The sequence below is a fragment of the Homalodisca vitripennis genome, chromosome 3 (assembly GCF_021130785.1).
Source record: "Homalodisca vitripennis isolate AUS2020 chromosome 3, UT_GWSS_2.1, whole genome shotgun sequence".
Taxonomy (NCBI): Eukaryota; Metazoa; Arthropoda; class Insecta; order Hemiptera; family Cicadellidae; genus Homalodisca; species Homalodisca vitripennis.
The window spans coordinates 156,056,232-156,077,770 of record NC_060209.1 but is presented as its reverse complement, the minus strand read 5'-3'; positions in this window follow the sequence as shown (position 1 = coordinate 156,077,770).

Sequence of the window (21,539 nt, the reverse complement as noted above, 5' to 3'; positions counted from 1 at the left end):
ACTGAATGCACCTAGTGATGAAAATAACTGTGTTTTGTGGAACTAAAATTGAAGTGAGATTGGCATGTTTACTGGAATAAAGGATTTATATCTGAACTAGTAGTTATCCGCAGCTTCTGCGCTCAATTTTTTGTTAAAAAAACAGGACATTATATTCACTTATTCTTTTTCTACGATATTCTAAACACTCCTAAGATAATTGAAAGTCACTCAAAGCTATTCCAATCTGTTGATTCACTGAACTATTTTAGGCAAGTGTGGAGGAATCCTTAAGTCAAAGACAATAGCAATTAACGATATAATGCATGGTAAGATTCTGTGCAGTTTAGGAATGGAAGTAAGCTTTACTTTGTTATGTATTATGTTAGTGCCCTTGGTTAACAGCTTAAACTGATAAGCACAATTGCTAATGGCTCTTATTTTTTACTCTGCGTGTAGGTGAGTACTTCTGATTTGAAAGAATTATATTTTCTACGCCATGGTTGAGTTTGCCTTGCAGCCAAAATCAAAAAAATATATCAAAAAGTGTATACTTATACCCATTATAATATGCATCCGGTCTAAGATGTTTGTTGGCAAGAAAATATACATATAGCCTATAAAGGTTTGAGAAGCGTACTTCTTACTAAAAATATATCTAAGTTAGGTTTTATAAAAGTCTATTATATCTGTAGCAAAATATAGATTGTAACATTATCTTTAATTCCTGCTTTACGCTAGGCCTACTAATTAGCTGCATACTTAATATTTACTAAAAACTTCAGTTAAAAGTATATTTTACGAAAACTTCCAATTTTATATCTGGATAAACTGTATGCTTCAAAGTGATTACAGAAAATATTGAAGTAAGAAGTGATGTTATTTTTATATGTTTATGGTCTCAAGGCTATAAATATCAATACATTTAAAATGCTACTTAAATTAATTAAACAAACAATTGTATTGTAATATTATAATGTTGGTGATAATAACTTCATCTTTGAAATCTGCATTCACTGCTGATCAAAAACTTTACAATAATTTAATATTTACTAAAATTAAAATGTTTCTGCCTCTTTGATGAACTTAATCTGAAAGTGTTAACAGCTGGTAAGTATCAGTTCAATTTGTATTACGTGTCGTAGCGCAATATGCCGGAACCAATGTAAAATACTCCAACATCGACAACAATTTATAAATAAAAAATTAATTAAATAAACGATTTAAATTTAACAAAATTGTGAATCTAAACCATTCTCGAATCCCCTTCAAAACAGCAGCCTCTCGTTTACTTCTCTTTGCGAACGATATCAAGCTGTTTAACAGTATTTTCTTCATTTGATCAAGATGAACTCCAGCAATCCATTGATAGTATATGCAAGTGGTGTGAGGTGAATGCAATGGAGCTGAATACAAAAAATTGCGTCGTGATGCACTTCAGCCACAGTGAAGTGGTTTTCTTTTATGGCTACGCAATCAATGGGAACAAGCTGAAGACGGTTGATGAGGTGAGGGATCTAGATGTCATCACTGCTCCTTCCTTATCTCCTTTTCCTCATCTCCAACACATTTCCTCAAAAGCTTCTTCCCTTCTTGGTTTTGTCCTCCGCTCTACTAAAGAACTCAGATCCCCCATACTCTTGTTATTCTTTATAAAACCATAGTTCGTCCTTTGCTGGAGTACTGTTGTCTTGTTTGGTCACCTCATCAAGCCTTTCACATTGAAATGCTCAACAGAATGCAAGTCCGCTTCACCAGAGCTCTGGGAACAAGGCTTGGGTATCAGTACATGGAGACCCCAATCCACACCGTGGAGGAACTATTCGATATCCAACCACTCTTTTTGCGGTGGGCTTATCAAGACCTCAACTTTCTGCGAAGGCTGGTCAACGGCGATATAGACTGTCCTGACCTGCTGGGAGCTGTGACTTTCACTGTGCCGTGAGGGACTCGCTCAAAGTCAGTTTTCAATAGGCGTTTCCAGCCAACTAATTATACTCAAAACCACGGCATATCCAGACTCCTGAGAACTGGCGAAGCGGCTTCTTCCTCCGTCAATTTCTTCGGAAATTCTACTTTCAGGACGGATGCTATTGGTTTCCTGAGAGACTGGAAGTGATGCGTGGTGCATGAGCTACGTAGTCTCTGTTCTACAATTAATTCCTATATGTTAAAATACCTTGATATTGTTTTGTTTGATTGTATACTTATTATCTATTGGTTTCATTCGGATCTACTTGTAATATTTGTAAAATTGGTGTCATACTGTTGAAATAAATAAAACACACACAATTTCATCAAAATCGGTCCAGTCGTTTACGAGGAGTTCAGTGACATACACACGCACACAAGAAATATTTATGTATATATATATATATATATATAAAATACATTTATATAAAAATGTATATGTAATATATAATAAAATATATATAAAAATGGATAGAGAGATCTGGAGGCAGTGTGTTGGCGAGGCAAAGTACCACCTTGGGTACCAAGAGCCACGGCAGTAAGTAAGTAAGTATATAAAATATGTCCAATATTTTTATCATGGTTTGAAATAAAAAAAACATTTAAATGTAAAATACATTTTATTTAAGTAATGCTAGAACACCCATTATTGCAAATAAAAAATTATCCAGGAAGCCATTTTATCGTGTACAAGTTCTGTGTAAAAGGATATATCTTGTAGTTCTTAATACATAGCCATTTTCTGAGCATATTTTATTGTCTTTAATATAGTGTTGTTTTCTTGAAATTCTTTTGTGTTATTGTGCGGTCTCTGATAGTTTATAGTTTCGCTTAAGTTATAACCGTTTTTGTAGAGCATAAAATAAGAATAATATGCTATCAGACGGCTGCCAAACTTTCAATTTTATTAGCATTTAATACATTCTAAGGGAGCACTCCTATACCCTAGCTTGAGGTACAAAACATTTGTAGCAGTAAACCCTCCCCCCACTTTGGTTATCCTAGATACGCCTATATATTCATATACAGAACATGAAGTGTAAGGCCCTAATGCGATGAGTGACAGTAAAGTGTGGAAGTGGGTGAGAGCTTTCAAAGATGGACAAGATCATTTTTATGATGAACCGTGATCTGGCCGGCCATCAGTGATCACGGAAGATTTGGTGAATTTCGATGGTGAAAATATTCGTGAAGATCGACGATTTACTATTTCATTATTAGCATTGGAATTTCCAACCATAACATGGCATTGCACAAAATTGTCTCTGAACATTTGAAATTTCGCAAATTGTGCTCATGTTGGGTTCCCAGGCTGTTTATGGAAGAACACAAAATGAGCAAGAATGGGTTGTGCTCTTGAGTTTTTGGTCCGATATAAGGAAGGCGATACACTTTTAGAGAACATTGCCACAGGTGATGAGATATGGGTTTAGGGATAGACGTGGAATATTGTTAATTGAGTTTATGGAACGTAGAAGAACAATAAATGCAGCCAATTATTGCGATACTCTGACTAAACTTCGACGTGCATGATGTGGACTATTGTCATCTGGAGTCCCCTTGTTGCATGAGAAGGCCAGACCCCACTCTGCCATCCAACGCCAAAATCTAATCAGATCATTTGGTTGGGAACAGATTGACAACTTCCCGCACAGCCTGGACTTTCCGCCGAAGCACTTCACAACTGACGTCGAGGTTAAAGATTGGTTATTCTCACAGGCAGTAGACTTCTACGACATCGGCATTCAAAAGCTCACAGAACGTTATTACAAATGTTTAAAACAACAATGAAACTATGTTTAAAAATAAATAAAAATGTCGGGAACTAGTTTTTTTAAATCTGGTATACATTTTTTTCTCGTATGTAAGATTAGATTAATACTGTTTAACTTAACATAAATGTGTGTACTGTTTCATCATTAACTTGTGTGTCACGTACGAGATTTTGATTAACCAGAAGGCATTGTCAATCATCATATGAATTAAATTATAACACATTAAAAAAACACAAGTAAGGCAGATAATTTGATAAATAGTGATATACCTGTTAACACAATCACGGGTAAGGACAGATACCCCCCATGTCGTGCTGTTTTTTATGATTGAAATAGAATCATCATCACCAAACCATTCGCTGCCATTGCTGTCTAGACCACCTGATAATACAACACACAGTCCAAAGATACCACTCTATTTTAAAGGGATATGTCGAGTAAAGAGAAATGGCTATATTTAAGGCTTAAGTCATGTCTTTATTTTCTGTACATCTAGTCAAATTCTATTTACAAATTTGTGTTTACATTTTTGACGTGACAACGTCTTAAATTAGGTTGCGGCTCGGAGTCACTCATGAAAAAGTGTAACGCCCGGTAACGTTACGATGCCCGTCCAGTGGGTCCGCCGCACGGGATAAAGCAGATAACTATGTTTATTCGTGAAAATGTGGAGTGCTTAGATTCGTCATTTACAACAATAAAGGTAAATAATTGTACACTGATATTTCATTATCGTAAACTATGATTGATTGATTAATGTTAGATTGACACAAAAGTTGAGAAACTGAGTTTATAGGTTATGTCATACTATTGACAAATGTACAACAATAAAGGTAAATAATTGTACACTGATATTTCATTATCGTAAACTATGATTGATTGATTAATTGTTAGATTGACACAACAGTTGAGAAACTGAGTTTATAGGTTATGTCATACTATTGACAAATGTTGATAGTGTTAAGTAAATTATTAGTTTAAATCACTCTGCAATCAATCGTAATTCAGTCGATTGAGAAGAAACAGCGCGTATTGCTAGTCAAACATTTAAAATAACAAATTATAACCTCTAACCTGTCATAACAGTGCGACCAAACAAACGAACTAAACCGACCAATCACCACGCGCGGAGTTAGAATTTAACTGTGTTTAGCAAGAATTTCAAATTCCAATTTTAGTAAATGTTTTATTCAACTTTACCATTTACAATAACAAATTTTAATTAATTTCAAATTATGTACAATGTTTTAGTAAACAAAATATATTTCTATAGTTAAAATTTGTGCAATTCTTATTTTCATTCAATTCCTTGTTCCTATTGTGCAATTTAATAATATTCATATCAATAAATATTCTACCGAGAAAAAGACGTTGTCACGTAAAATCTTCGCCCGTAAAACCGACTTTACAGGCAACCATAATTTTTTTTAGTAAATATTTAAATGGTCATATAGGCTACATTATGCGTTGGCATTGGAACACTTGGATTTTAAATAAAAATTTAGTCCAACCAATGTAGTAACAACAGTCAGGAAATAGGTCCAAAGATTCTCGCAGTGCTTCCGAATCGCCCACACATCATTTAGCCTGCAGTGGTTGGCTAAATTAGATTGTTAGCAAAAGTCCTTGCAACCTAAATATTATTTGTACATTGATTGAGAATATTTATTGCTATAAAAATAGAATCAGCCAAATTTTATTGTAGCACAACGACTGAATTTCTTTATCAAGAGAATTATCAAGCGTCTAACAAAGAAGCTTCCTTACAGTTCGAACGTATCATTGGCATCGACGCGACCATCGACAAATTAGTTATTATTAAAATTCTTTATGGTTAAACAATAATTGTGATTAAATCGAAATTGAAACAATTCATGGTATAAAACAGTTAACACATTCAGCGCCATGTGTATCATAAATGATACACACCAGCACTAACGTTGTGGGCCATGTGTATCATTTATGATACGCAAAGCTGTTTAGGCAGGGGCCGAGTTAAAATTTTCATTTTTACCGTCAGGGGCCAAGTGCGATTTAAGATCAATAGTGCTTTTAGAAACACAGTACTATAATTCTTTTTGAAATCAGACGAACAGTATTGGTAGTACATTAATTTTTCATGTCTGTGCAAAAATGATACACGTGGCCCAGACTGTGACAATCAACTAAATTTTGTTAGTAGGGGCCATGCGTATCATTTTTGCACACTTGATAATTTTTGTATTATTATACTTGAATTTTACAAATAGCCCTGTTTTTCTGGTTGACATGCTGATTTATTGTTATAGTGTTAGAAAATGGAGGAAAATAATTGTACAAAAAAGACGATGATGAATTGACAGATTTTTACGAGAGCCAAATGAAGACGATAGTGATGTTGATTTGAGTGGGGAAAGCGAAGTATTTGACTCTGATCGTGATCCGGAATATCATCCAAGTGTGGACAGTGATTATAGTAACACTCGAAAACCACGATTCAGTCGACTATTTGAAAAACGATTTTAAATACAAGGTGATCAAGACAATGTAGCAGTACCATCAATTACAGCCAGAAAGGATGCGAGTAGTGAAGATAGTGAATATGAAAAACTACTAAAAAAGAAAAACTACCGAAAAAAAAGAATGCTGTAAAAGGGGCAACTGAAAAAAAGAAAAATTCAAGCAAGAAGTATGAAGAAACATAAAGTTGACCACAACAATTTACAAAGAAAATTTACATGACATAAAAAAAATAATAACAGGAAAGTTACTGAGAACGAAACTGAACAAGACAAAGATGAAATAGACAAAACGGGTGACACTAGCGAGGAAGAAAATAAAGAGGAAGAGAATTATTGTGAAAAAGATGAAGATAATAATGGCGATGTTGATTTTGATGAAGATGACGACAACGAAGAAGAAAATTATTAAGAGTCTCAAACAGCAGGAAAGGGAAAAAATAAAAAGAAAAGGAAGAGGACTGCAAGGGAGGTGAATATAAATTGACAGTTTTTGGAACAGAAACAAGTTTACACGGTATGTGACACTTGCGAAGGAAATCCCTACATGTACCGTACGTGTTTCAACAACAAACACTAGTTTTCTAATTCACGAAAACTTACAGTTTTTATTTTAGCAGCTCAACTAATGATCTTTTATTTTATAGGTACCCATTTTATATTTTAGGAGTCGTATATAGACATTTGTATAATAAAACATGTTTAGAAATAGAGTGTATGTACTTCATTAGACACCTGTGATCTAAACAGTAATCTGACGTCCTGGGCCGGAACTGGCCGGGGTTCTGTGGTAGGCCTGGACCATGAGATTCAGTCTATAGTGTTAAAAGCATTGTAGAAGAGCTCAGTTTTGATACATATGGCTCAAAATAGAAACTGACGTATGTATCAGAAATGATACACGCGGCCCACTTGGTAACATGGGGTGTGTATCATTTTTGATACACATGGCCCTGACCGTTAAAATATGGAAAAACCTAATGGTCCATGCTAAATGGATTGTGTCATATGCCCTGGCGCTGAATGTGTTAAAGGTTTTTTGTAATAAGGGAAAGAGCCTCTGCATAGTCTTTAAAGGACCTTTGTATCTCCCTTACTATAATAATAATATTTTATTGCGGTAACAATTATAAAATTGCATACAAACGTCACAAATAAATATTTAAATAATAAAAAGGTAGGCCTACACTTCATTCACTCACCCACACAGTCACATGGTTCTCTCATTCACTCTCGTCTTCATTCTCACCAGACAATCCTGACACTGCCACACCAGAACCAGAGGATTAATGGTGTTAGTTTTGAATTTCGTCCCAGCGGCTCTCCATAAACTCGTCAACTGAGTAAAACACCCCCAACAGCAAAAGATGTCTTAGTCGAGTTTTAAATTTTTTTTGGTCATTCAATTGTTTGATCTCTTCAGGGAGCTTATTGATTAGCTTGACACTAACCTTAGACGGCAAAGTTCGAATGCTGCAGTTCTGTGTTGTTGAACGCGGAAGTTGTCCCTGCCTCTAGTCCCATACTGGTGAACGTCCCTGCCTTGAACCAAGTTAAACTTAGAACGGCAGTACAGGACAACCTCCAGGATATAGAGACAGGGCAAAGTCAGCAATCCAAGCTCCCTGAAGGTGTTTTTGCATGAATCTCTGAAGTTCAATTTTGAAATGATTCAGACAACTTTCTTTTGACTTCTAAATACACGTTCGAATTTGTATTTAGAACAGCTGCCCCACAGTCTCAAACCGTATGTCAGATGTGGATATACCAAGCCAAAGTAGGCCGTTCTTAGTAGGCTATATCCAAAGAGCAGAATTTTGCAAGGTTCCGTAAGTCATAGGTGCCTGAGGAAACCTTTGAACAAATGCCGTCAATGTGATCGTCCCAAGTCAGCCCTCGATCTAGGTGCATTCCGAGGAACTTGGTGGAATCAGTTTCTTCTATTAGAACATCATTGAGAAATGAGAAAGTTTATTGTCTTTAAACATAAAATATGCAATCGACAAAGTCATTCTGTGCTAAATCCTACTATTATATATTGTGTACATTAACAAACTTGTCTAGCGGGCTTAGTCAATGTTACAGGTAACAATTATTACATTCTTTCATCAACCAGGCTTAGCTCTAATTTAGCTAAAATTTAAAAATTTAACAACGATATAACAGAAAAATTTACAAAAGGATAAATTGTAATAGATAAATTATTAACAATTAAATAGATAAATTATTAACAATTAAATAAATAAACAGGGGGTACTACACTAATTTTAAAATCTTAAGGTACTAATATCACAGGCCAAATAACTTTGTACAGAGTAAAACGCTTTATCTTTGAGCCAATGTTCTAAAACTGCCTTAAATCTTTTTAATGTTACATGCCATGCCTCTTGAGGCAGTTTATTGAACATCTTTAATTTCATAATACAGTGACTACTTTTAGTTTTTTCTAATTTTATTGGTAACATTTCTATCATATGGTTTTTCCTAGTAGGATATCTGTGAACTTCTTGTCTAACCCTGAGTGTTTGTAGATTTTCTTTAACATCAACCAAGCAACAGTAAATGTATAGGCTAGGTAGAGTCATTATCTGTAGTTCTTTAAAAAGAGGCTCACAGGACTCTCTTTCTGGGACATTTTTTATTACCCTTAGGGCTCTCTTTTGCCATATGAAAACCTTTTGAGAACCACAGCTATTACCCCATAGTGTAATGCCATATCTAAGATGAGAATGGAAAAAGGCATAATAGGTAGTAATTAGCATATTCGTTGTCACAGAATTCAAAAGCTTACGTAAAAGAAATGTGACTAGATAATTTTTTGCATAACTCTTGAATGTGTTGGTCCCAGCTCAATCTACTATCTAGGTGAAGTCCCAACAGTTTTACAGGCTTTACATCTTTATAAATATAGTGAGTCAAGGAAAAAATATTTTTTTCTGTTTTGTTACTATTTACAATAAGTTTGTTTGCTTCAAACCATTCTAATGCAGTTTCTATGGCTTGTGTTTCGTCCTCAAGCAGTGTATCCAAACTTTTATTCCAGCTCAAAAGTGTAGTATCATCAGCGTATAAAACTGATGGGCAAGGTAAATTAAAAGCTATGTCATTCATTGATATGATGAATAAAAATGGTCCAAGGACAGATCCTTGGGGGACTCCTGCATTCACAAATTTAAAACTTGATTTTTCTTGGCCCTGGACCACCATTTGTTTTCTATCGTTAAGGTAGATGCTAATAAATCAAGTTCTTTATTCTGTATTCCATATGCAAACAGCTTTTTTACTAATAAATTGTGCGAGATACAGTCAAAAGCTTTTGTCAAGTCAATTAAAGTAGCAGATGATATTAATTTGTTCTCAAAATTAAAAATAACTTGTTCCACAAGTTTTTCTACTGCTTTTACTGTATTATACTGCATCCGCCATCACGGCAGCGAAGTTGTCAGGTTCTTGCTGCTGAAGAAAAAAATTGACGACGCTTGATTTGGAACTGTTGCCTCTCAGATTTAGTGTTGAAAAATACTGAATACATGAATTCAGTTCTAAAAATGAGTTGATTTCTAATTCATCTTTTGTTTTTGCTCTGAAGCAGAGAGTTGTATCGTCAGCATACTGAACCATCTTCCCCGTAAGGATCGATGAGTTCAATCTGTTGACGTACACAAGGAAAAGGACAGGTCCAAGGATAGATCCCTGTGGGACACCATAAGTCATTTGAACCTTTCCTGACAGGGTATTCGCAATCTGCACACACTGGCTTCTATCCCTGAGGTAAGACGAGATCCATTCGTGCGGCAGACCTCGGAACACCACATGTCGTCAACTGGTACAACAGTGTTTCGTGATGTACACAGTCGAATGCTTTAGAGAGGTCTAGAAATATGCTTAGCACATGTTCTCTTCTCTTCAGGCCATCGACAACTGTTTGGATTAGGTCTGTGACCGCATTGATTGTTGATTTGTTTTTTCTGGAACCAAATTGTTCGGAACAGAGGATTTCAAAACTATCAAGAAAATTTTCAAATCTGACAAGAAAAATCTTTTCAAGAACTTTGCTCATAACTGGGAGGATTGAAATTGGACGATAGTTGCTTGCAAGGCAAGGATCGTCTTTTTTGAAAATGGGTGTGACTTTCGCAGATTTCAAAAGGGAGGGAAAAATGCCGTGTGCGAAAGACAAGTTGATCAAATTTGTGAGTGGAGCCAAAATATGCTTAGAGCAACGTTTGAGCAGCCATGCCGTTGATGTCACATGATTTTGTTTGTTTCAATCCCTGTATCACGCGGGCCACGTCTTCCTCACTCACAGGAGACAGTGCCATGGATGAGACTGGTCCCATCGATGACACTTCGCTGCAATTGAGGCCTTTGAATGATGGGTCAAGTGATGCAACAGATGAAAAAAATGAGTTGAATTCACTTGCCACTTTAGAGGGATCTGAAATAATTTCGTCCTGGATTTTGAGCTTTGGAATTTGGAAATTTTTTGAGCAATTTGGCTGTGTTGTTACATTTTTAATAATGCCCCAAGCAGTTTTGGAAAAGTTTTCGCAATTTTTCAATTTTGTTTCAATTTCACGTGCTTTTGCAGATTTTATTGTTTTCCGATATTTGCTCTTGAAATTTCCAAAAAAAGTTTTTAATTGTTCATTTTCGGTGCTAATGTAAATCGAATTGTAAAATTTGAGCTGTTCTCGTAATTCTAAAATTTTCTTCGTCACCCAAGAATTTTGTTTTGCTTGTTTGCGCTCTTTAAAATTTTTGAAAGGACAAGTTACATTTAAGTGATAAACAAAAAGATTATGAAACGCGGTGTAAGCTTCATCTACGCTTTCAAGATTGTCTAAAAACGACCAGGACTCATTTTTTAAAAACGTATTCAAAAGGGCAATGTTTTCTGAGCTAGTGTCTCTTTTGATTTTGGATGACGGGTGTTCAATTTCTGGCTGAAAGTTACTGATAGTGGTCTCCTGAGCGAAGTGGTCAGAGATGGCCGCATTGAAAACAGTGACTGAGGCGTTTGGAATCTTTGTGATGACGTTGTCGATGGCTTTACTTGATGTAGCGGTCACTCGTGTTGGCGTGTTTACTGACCAGATCAATCCGAAAGAATTTAGGATGTCGCGTAGCCGCTGGGTCAGGGGGTTGGTGTGGTCTAAAACATCAATGTTAAAGTCGCCAGTTATGATAAACTTGGACGACTTCAAACAGATGGAATTTAGAAGATTTTCAAACACAATATTGCTGCATTCGTTTGGAGAACGATATAAACCAATAATTGTAATTTTGTCATCAGAATTCAGGCCGATTTTTATTCCATCCACTTCAAAATCTAAATCACAACTGTGAGTCAACTTGTGTGGAAGGAATTCAATATCAGATTTTACGAAAATTACCACATCTCCCCCTTTAAAATGAGTTCGATCGTAAGATGTTGCCAATTTATAGTTGTCAATACTGAACAGTCTGACTGTTTCAGGTTTGAAACCATGTTTAGAAATAACAAAAACGTCAGGATGCAGTTCGCGTGGCATGGGCGACAGCTCGTCTGCTTTGTTGGTGGCAGTCTGTTCATTTTGATGCACAACCGAGAAAATTTTGGTTGAATTTTGTTGGTTTGATGTTTTCTGTGGAATGTTTGACGCTCTGGTTCTGATGTGTCTATCCTTCTTTTACATTAGTTAAAAACCAAATGTTTTTTGTCCAGAATCATCACTGTACTGAAGGTTGGCTGGGCGTTGGCTCTTCACCGCCTCGGCGAAATTGTCGTAGGCCATGGTCCTGACCGGTGGTTCAGGAGGAGCTAGCGACACATAGGCGGCGGGCGATCCCGGCGGCGGCGGCCCGCAGGGGCTAGCAGGCGGTGCCGGGGCCGGGTGACTGCGTGGTCCAACTTTTGCACACACTCCAGCTTACTTATATTTAACCTTCAAATTTGAGGTTTCTTCAAAGACAAATTAGATCTGTGTGCTTAAGAGATAAGCTCCTAGGAATTTTTTCCTGGTTGTACAAATAACAGGACATTTAAGTCATATATGCATTTTGCCGATTCTTCTGCCTCTCCGCAGTCTGCAGTAAACCTACCTTCATCAGATGTTTTTGGAGAGTACCATATCCTGTTAGCACTCCAAGTACTAATCGTACATCCTTGCTTAGATCTAGGAGTCTAATCCACCCTTTAGCATAGATTGCCTGAGTCCTGAAGCATTTCTTCAAGTGATCAATATGTATCACTGATATTTTAACCTTTTATCATAATCTTTTTTGTTTTAGGCTGAGGTGGTTTAAGTAATAACAATTGCTGTTAATAATAGTTGTGTCCAAAGTATTTCATGTTATATATAAAGGTACTTAAGGTAAACAAGAATATTTGTAGAAAACTAAAATGATCTATAATGAACATTGAGTAATGAGTTGTATTATTTGGGATGTTTGAATTAACACACTCGCAGAATGAATAATGCTTACTAATATAACTACAGGTCCTTGTTATGTAATATAGTAAACCAGTCTTTAACAGCAATAGCAATTTGTTTTTACTGTAGGTAACAATCATTGACGACGTTCTTGAGTTTAGTCATGATCAATCTGTCCCGTCCTGTTTCCAAACCTTACTAATATCTAGAAAATTTATTAACGATTTGTTCTCTTATCTGATGATTTGAGGAAACTGATTTAGATAAGGCATTGGAGTTTTTTTAATACTTCTGAAAGTATTATGTGGAACAAATACACAACACTAGTTCAAGGTAAGATGTTGATTTTTATGGAAAATACACTAATACAAACTTGGGATTCAATTCACTAGCTAAATGTTATCTACTCTGTCTTGTGGCGGTGATCTATTTCACCTTAGTAGCCTTCTATACAAAATTGACTACAATTACAGAGGGCAGGCTCTGCTATTAGAACTAGGGCGTCTATGAGTCGTGAACATATCAGTGTAGTGAAACTTTATATCCAAGAGCCTTTCCAGGTTCTTCAGTGCAAAGAAAATGTCATCTTTATCATTATTGGCACCCCAGTTATTACATGAGTGCACATCTGCCTCGTTTTTATCCGACACTGTATTAAATTCATCACATTACTGCTTTAGACCGCTCATATCATTTAACACTATTATTAAGGCCCTACTGCATCTGATTGGGCTTGATAGTCTGTAAATTTCAGTGTTCATTGGTCTACTTTCGGAAAGCTGCGATTGCGTCTAGGACTACGTTGTCTGGATCACGCTGACTGACGCTACTCTTAGTGATGGAACAGCCCGTAGCACAATCTTCACATCTCCAGTTATCATCTCATTCTGCTACGAGACGTGGACGAGAGAACATCTATCAGAGCGACATCGACCACGGATGAAGATGACGGAAGAGGGATCTGCCTCGGCGGTCCCAGTTGGCGGAGCCGGTTTACCGGAGCCGCTGGTGACACTACTGGGGTCCCGCGCGGCTTGCCAAGCGGGCCCCAGCGCTGTCTGCCCAAAAGGCCTTTTACAAGGCCAACCAACCGCTGGACGTCCCAGCAACACCATTCCACCCGGGACGGGAGAACAGGGCCCGGGTGAAGTCCGGTTTTTACCGGAGACCTGTTACGCGATGTGCCAGGTGAGCCCGCCCCGGTCAGCCGACCGGGCCGCGGGATCCCAGCACCGCACTGCTGCTCAGGCCAGCAAACTTATTCCACCCGGGACTTGTCAGGGCCCGGGTGAAGTCCGGACTACTCCGGAAAGCTGCCAGGGTGCAGCGACTAAGTGCCAGGGGAACCTGCGCCGGTCTGAGGCCCAAAAAGGCCTTTCTAAAGGCCACTCTACAACTCCGGGGATCTCAACCCCAGTGGCCCAGGCCATAGTGCCAGCTACCCCTGGGGCCAATTCCGGCTCATCAGGCCGTCCTGCCGCGGGTCTGCGGAAGCGGCAAGCGGCCCCAGCTTCGACTCTTCCGCCTAAGAGCCGACGGACGGACACCGCTGCCAGTGAAGACATGGAGGTTGAGCGAGGCCCCCGGATTCCTCCCATCATCCTGGACGTCCCCAGAGGATGGGGCAGCCACGCAGTGACCCTGAAACAGCTCCTAGGAGGAGACCTTGAAGCTGTGTGCACGGCCAGGACATTGCGGCTCAAAACCAGTACTGTGGCCCACTTCAGGTCCTTGCAGAGATACCTGCAGGAGCAGAAGATAAATTTCCACACCTTCGCTATGGCGACCGAGCGTCTCCTGAAGGTTGTGGTCAGAGGATTGCCCTCCACTCTGACTCCTGAGGAGGTCGTGGCCGAGTTTCAAGACATCGGCTATGGCATAGTGGAGGCCAAATTGTTAAAGTCTAGGAGAGGCCAGCCGACCAGCCTGTGGCTTATCACACTGCGCGGTGGCGATGGCCTGAGACCCCCCACGGACATCTACAATCTCCAGAGTGTACTTTTCTGCAAGCTGGAGATTAGGAAGTACACCCGACCGGGAGGACCGATCCAGTGCCACCGATGCCAAGGCTACGGACACGGTTCCAGACACTGCCACCGGGATGTGCGTTGCGTCCGATGCGGCGAGGGCCACCCTGCCAGCCTGTGCCCGAAGGAGTCAACTAGACCGGCAAGGTGTTGTAATTGTGGCGAGGCCCACTCTGCCAACTACCGCGGGTGTGCCAGCTACAAAAATGAGAAGCAACTCTCCTATGCTGCCGTGGCAAAGAAGACTCGGAGGCCAGAACCTTCCAGGGCCGAGCCTCCAAAACCTCGGGAAGCTCCTGACTCTGCCCCAGCTGCCCCTGTTGACGACATCACAGAGCCCTCCACTGACAGCCGAGAAGACGAGGACTTCGAGGTAGTTCGACGTCGCCGACACCGACCTGCTCGGAAGCCGGAAAATCGGAGAGCTCATCCTGCCGCGAAAACCTCCATCTCCGAGCCGCGACAACCAGAGAGCCCGAGGAATGAAGCCGTACCAGCCCCTGTAAGACCTGAGAGGAGACCAGCCCTACCCAGGCCCACTCTAAAACCTCGCTTGGAACTGCCAAAGATGGCTGCTAGTGCAGAACCTCAGGCCCAGCCGCCCACACAAAACAACATGCCGGCCTCTCAGCCTGCTGCCCGTCTCCCTGAGGAACTCAAGGCAGGGATTTCACAGTTCCTCTCCCAGCTGACCAGCATGGTGGCGATGATGTCTCGCCTCATGGATATGTTGTCCGCCACCATGCACCCATTTCAGGAGACCCATTTCAGACAGACGGACTCCTTCACCATCCCAAATTTCCAGGTGTATCGCACTGACAGACAGCTGCAGGACATCCGACCCAGCGGAGGCACGGCGGTCTTAGTCCACCGGAGGGTGACTCATCGCCCACTGGCTGCAGTTACTACCCCGGGGACCGAAATCACCCGGGTTGCCGTCAGCTACAAAGGGACGGAGCTAGAGATAGCTTCCGTCTACAATCCGCCAAAGAGGTTGCTCCAACCGCACTGCCTCGACTGCCTGCTGCGACCTGGCTTTCCTGCACTCATCGCTGGGGACCTCAATGCGAAACACCTGGACTGGGGATGCCGGAAGACAAACTCCACCGGCAGGGACCTCAAACGTCTCCTGGAAACCCGCCACCACGTCCATGTACTGGCCCCTGAGGAGCCTACTCACTACCACCACCAAGGACATCCGCCAGACATCCTTGATATTGGTCTAGCTGGGTCACTAGATGGAAATGTCGAGGTGTTTGCTGTGTCTGACCTCTCGTCAGACCACGTGCCAGTTGTCTTTGACCTCCCGGACGATGGAGCGCCAGCCTACCCTCCGACGCGCCCCACCAAGGTCAACTGGCACAAATATGCAAACCACCTCGCCGACAGACCTCGGCCCCCACCAACCCCCGCCGAATCGCCCGACCAGCTAGACCAACAGGTTCTGGACCTGACCATCACCCTCCAGGAGGCTGTAGAAATTTCCTCGTCCCCTCTCTCACAGAAGAATCTCACTCCACCTCTTCCTGAGAACCTGAGAGAGGAGATACGCCTACGTCGTAGACTGCGAAGGGAGTACCAGTTGACACGGTGTCCCCACGCTAAGCAAGTCTTCAACCGCCAAGCCAGGAGATGCTCACGTCTCTTGGCGGAACACAGAGCAGCTGCGTGGGACAACTTCGTGGAACACCAAGCTGACGATGGTGTCGGCGGCATCTGGAAGGTCTCCAAAGCTCTCCGAGGGGATAAGAAGGTAAACCGCCCTCTCCACGGCCAACGTGGTATCGTTTACTCCCCCAGAGACAGAGCCGAGGCCTTCGCCGACACCATGGAAGATCAATTCTCCCCACACGCTGACATCTACGACGAGGTCACTTGCGAAAGAATCGAAGACTTCCTGGAAGACTACGAACCTGAAGAGGATGACCCGCTGCCCTTGGTGACTACACAAGAAATAAACGACCACATCCGTCGCCTCCGCCCAAAGAAGGCTCCTGGCCCAGACTCCCTGGGAACGCCAGCTTTGAAGAACTTGCCGGCTTGGGTGATCGTCACTATCACATGCATCATGAACTCCTGCATACGCCTGGCCCACTTCCCGACCACCTGGAAGGATGCCAAGGTAGTTATGATTCCCAAGCCCGGCAAGGACCCCCTTTTCCCGGAGAACCACAGGCCCATCTCCCTGCTGCCTGTACTCTCCAAGATCTTCGAGAGGATCATGCTGGCTAGGTTCCCTGAGGAGTTTTTCACGTCTATTAGGACTGAACAGTTCGGTTTCCGAAGTGGACACTCGACCACCCTCCAACTCCGCAGAGTTCTAAACTACATCTCAGGAGCGGTGGAGAGGAAACACCATTCAACTTCGGTCCTGATAGACGTGAGCAAGGCCTTCGACAAGGTGTGGCACGACGGCCTACTGTACAAACTCACAGAGTCCCCGCTGCCTGGCAGGATGTTCCGGCTAATCCGCAACTACCTTCACCACCGGACCTTCTCCGTCTGCGTTGCCCGATCCACCTCCACGACTCGACCAGTCTCCTCCGGTGTACCACAGGGGTCAGTGCTCGGCCCGATCCTGTACCTGTGGTACACAAACGACATCCCCGTAGCTCCAGGGGTGCAGCTGTCGCTGTACGCCGATGATGCACTCTTCACGGCCACATCTGCAAACCTGAGGATGGCCAGAGTCTACATGCAGCGGCAGCTGGATCTACTGGAGCCCTGGTGTGAAAAATGGCGGATCAAGGTCAACGTAGACAAGTGTGAAGCGATCAACTTCACAAGGTCAAGGAGGCAAGCGGACGGCCGACAACTGACTCTCAACGGGGACAACATTCCTTGGAAGACGACGGTCAAGTACCTGGGGGTACTCCTGGACAGCAGACTGACCTTCACTCCCCACGTCACGAGGATCTGTGGACTGGCAAGGAAGGGCTTTGCTAACATCGGCCCACTGCTCCGCTCCACGAAGCTGCCAGCCAGGACGAAGGTCCTGCTCTACACGGCTCTGACCCGACCAGTGATAACCTACGCGGCTCCAGCATGGTATCACCTCACCTGCAAGTCCGCCCGGAGAAAACTACTCGCAGTCCAGAGTAGGTGCCTCCGGCGGGCCACTGGGTCGCCCTGGTTTGTAAGAAACACCGTGATCAGAGCATCGGCCAACGTCCCTACGATCAGAAGCTTCGTGGAAGGACTTACTTCGACTCTTCAAGAAGCAGCAGAATCCTCGCCGTGGGAACACATCCGTCTTCTACGTGACCAGGAGGTCCCCCAACTCCGTCTTCCAATGGACGACTAGACAACAACACTACACTACACATTACACTACAACACTGACAGGTAGCGAAAGCTACTAGGGCTTTGACCCTTGTTGACACAAGGCAAAAGCCTAGCGGCAGAAGCCTTGAGAGAAGTGGGGATCCAGCCCCCACAGTCACAGCGACTTGTACTTGTGTACATCTCCAGTTATTCTGTATTGCAATCTCCCTAGCAGTATCACTACACTAGGCTTGGTGGAGTAAACCAGAGCAGTCTTTCTTCTCTTTTTTAAGCATCAGCTTTAAGCTATGACGGCTTCATTGAACACTGGCTATTCATGATGGGCCCTCCCCGGGATTTGAACCCGTGATCTCTCAGTTAGAGAGCCGAGATTGTATCCATTAGTCTACGGAGGGGGACCAGAGCAGTCTTTACACTTAAACCTCGCGATTTCCTTGTCACTTTTTTTTTTTACTTATCGGCCATTTTAGATCCGAACACAAGCTCAGAGGCAAACATAAAAATAAACAACAGATTAAATAAGATATAGATTATAAGATTAAACTTTTTATAATGTGTTATCAAGCTCAAATTGTAAACAATGTTATTTTATTAAACGACATTAGAACATGTTTGGGCAGGCACATGGGCAATGGATCAGTACAGGTTAGACGGATAGTAGCTCAGATAAGCGACGTGCACTCATCGACTGTCTGATAGGAACTTAACAGAGTACAAAGTAGGATAGGCCTACGTTAACCTCTACATTCTATGAAGACGAAATATGGTTTATCAAAGTAGTATATATTTCTTTATCATGCATTCGGACACGTTAGTTAACAAATTTGGCTTCAGGATTTAAAAAAATTATTTTTAAAGGCAGTAGTTCTACTAATAAACTTTATAGAGCTTATTGCAGTTGTCTTCTTTACCTCCTTTACCAAAGGAGTTCATCCTAGTACCGCTTTTAGAGCCAAAGTTGGACTGGACTTAATTGCCTAAGTAATGTTTACGCATGCTGGCCTCTGAAGTGTCAGACCCTCGCCATACAACAGTTGATTATAAAGATAACGGTTTTTGGATTGAAGCGCTTCTAGGCTATCAACATACCATTGTATTTTTACATCTTTCTTCTGCTTTAGTCAAGAGATCATTCACCATCAATACCCACAATAGAGGGGACAGTACCTCTTCCTGTGGGCATCCTTTTCGGGCTATAATTGTGGCAGTTTCCTCTTCGAGCTTTGCTCTAGTTTGATAACTTTAAGAGGGCTACAATCCACTTGATCACTTTTAAAGGAACTTCTATCCTTTTTAATGCTGCCTCCATGGAATCGTATGCTACTCTGTCGAAAGGTCTTTCAATGACCCTACAGACACAGCTAGACCATGTAGAGCAGTGGTAGTAGACTTGCCTTCGATAGCTGCAAGTTGAAATAGAATAAGTGGGCAAACTGACGGTTCCTTCCCTTATGTGTCCATTTATAGTTTATCTATAACCTTATTTACAGGTTTTCGCCGTGAAGGAGTTAAGGCTTATCGGACTGTATGTGCTAAGATGAGTTTCTACTCTTATCAACACCACTGACTCCTCCCGTTCTTTGGAATATAATCAAAAGCATGGTTGCTTATGAAGTGAGGGTTATTAGATTATTTAAAAGAATATCTAACTCTTCTTGTAGCATTGCCAGAAAGATATCGCCTCCATTAGTGACTTAAGGGCTTAAAAGAAGTAACAGCCCATCTAATCCTTTTTGCAGAAAAGATTTTTCTTATGTGCTACCTAGATCTGGTGACCTTCCGACCATACTCTCTCCCAGTCAAAGAATAAAAAGCGCAGGAAGTGCGTGTCTACTAACAACTACAAAGTCACCTACATACTTTTAGTTAGGCTACAGTTTGCATTTATCAGTGACCTGAGTGGGTTAGTTTGGACAGTTTTCTGAGGTGAAGCAGGCTCTGGTAAACAGTTTATATATTTGTATAAGTTTCCCCAGGTTATTCTGTTTATTTATTTTTTATTGATTTATTATATTCATGTAGAGCACTGGCACAGATTCCATTCACCTGTTATTATTATTGTCCACCTGATGAGTTTCTTCATTTTATTTATTTTTGCTTTTCAAGTCTCTTTGTCCACCGAGGAGCCTCTTTCTTAATCATATTGCGTTGAAGAGGACAATTTTACCCATATGCCTTTATTATAGAAGTGTCTACAAATTTAAGCTAATATTTAAATTACTCTTTCATTTTTTATGATTAAGGATCTATATCTAGTAACTCTTTTGCTAGTTACTCCCTTTATTCTCTCCAGTTAGTATTTATAAACCCTCTATGGTACGTTTGTCTTTACAGCCGCCTCCAAGTCGGACCTTACAAAACAATGGTCTGACAATGTGGCCACTACCTGAGTAGGTTTATACTTTTAAGGTATGTAGGTTGGTATCTAACACATATTGCTTAAAATATGTTCTGTCCTTTTATTTGCTAATTCGTAGTTGAACCTGAAAACAAAAATTCCTCGCTTTTCTTCTTCATATTGGAACTGCTGATGATGGGTGTTGCTATCACAACCGAGGATAAATGTCACTCTTTTTATCCTGAACAGGTTGTAGATGAGTTCGGGAAGTTTCCATGCTGCTAAGGGGATGAAAATGGAGGAAGCAAAAGTTAAATTAAAAGCACCTAACAAACCCGAAATGGAGAAGTCTAATACAATAGTTTCTGCAGCTACGAATGAAGAATCATCCATATATTCTCGTTTCCTAAATAAGTACCCACAGTAAAGGGATCACCAATGTGTGCTACAGGAGAAAAGGATGGAGAACGTTACAAGCAAACAGAAGAAAAGTGATAGGAATAGATATGGGAGAGATGAAGAAAAAGCGTCCAAATAATACGTATAGTTCAGATAAACTTCAACCAATGCAAAGGGTATAACTCTATATTTGAAAGGAGGTTCATATATACAGAACAGGACCTAAATATTAACCATTACTTAAAAATATTGGTCAAAATTTACTACCGCACATCTAACATACATCGCGAAAGATATAAATGTGTTGTGCAGCATGCACTACCTATAATACGGTTTAATATTCATTTAAATACACACCTTTAACTCGTATAGTACAAATGCATTTATTAATTTAATGTAATTCGCATAACGTGTATTGCGAACTGTAAATGTTTTATCAAGATTATATTTAATGGTTATAAGGAATGCTCGATGGTAAGTGAAAGATCTATAACGACTAATCCGGCAACATAACAGCATAAAGTCAAAGAACCAAGAGATAATGTGCCCTGTAAGAGGTTAGGTGTGAAACTAAACAGCCTATTCGAGCTCTGAACACATATCTCGCACTCGAAGTTTTTAAAACTTCTGTTGCCACTAACTTTGTGGTTGCCTTAAATGGTTTGTATCGACTGTAATAAAGATAAAACATGATTGAATAGTGAATAAATATCATATTTATTAGATAAGTATTAAGATCTGTTTTTCTGCACGCGCTCACCTGATCTACTTCTTGTCTTCTCATTATATCCGATCTGGCTGAGCTGAACTGACTGGCTCACCCCTATAATCTAACATGTATTTCTTTTCTT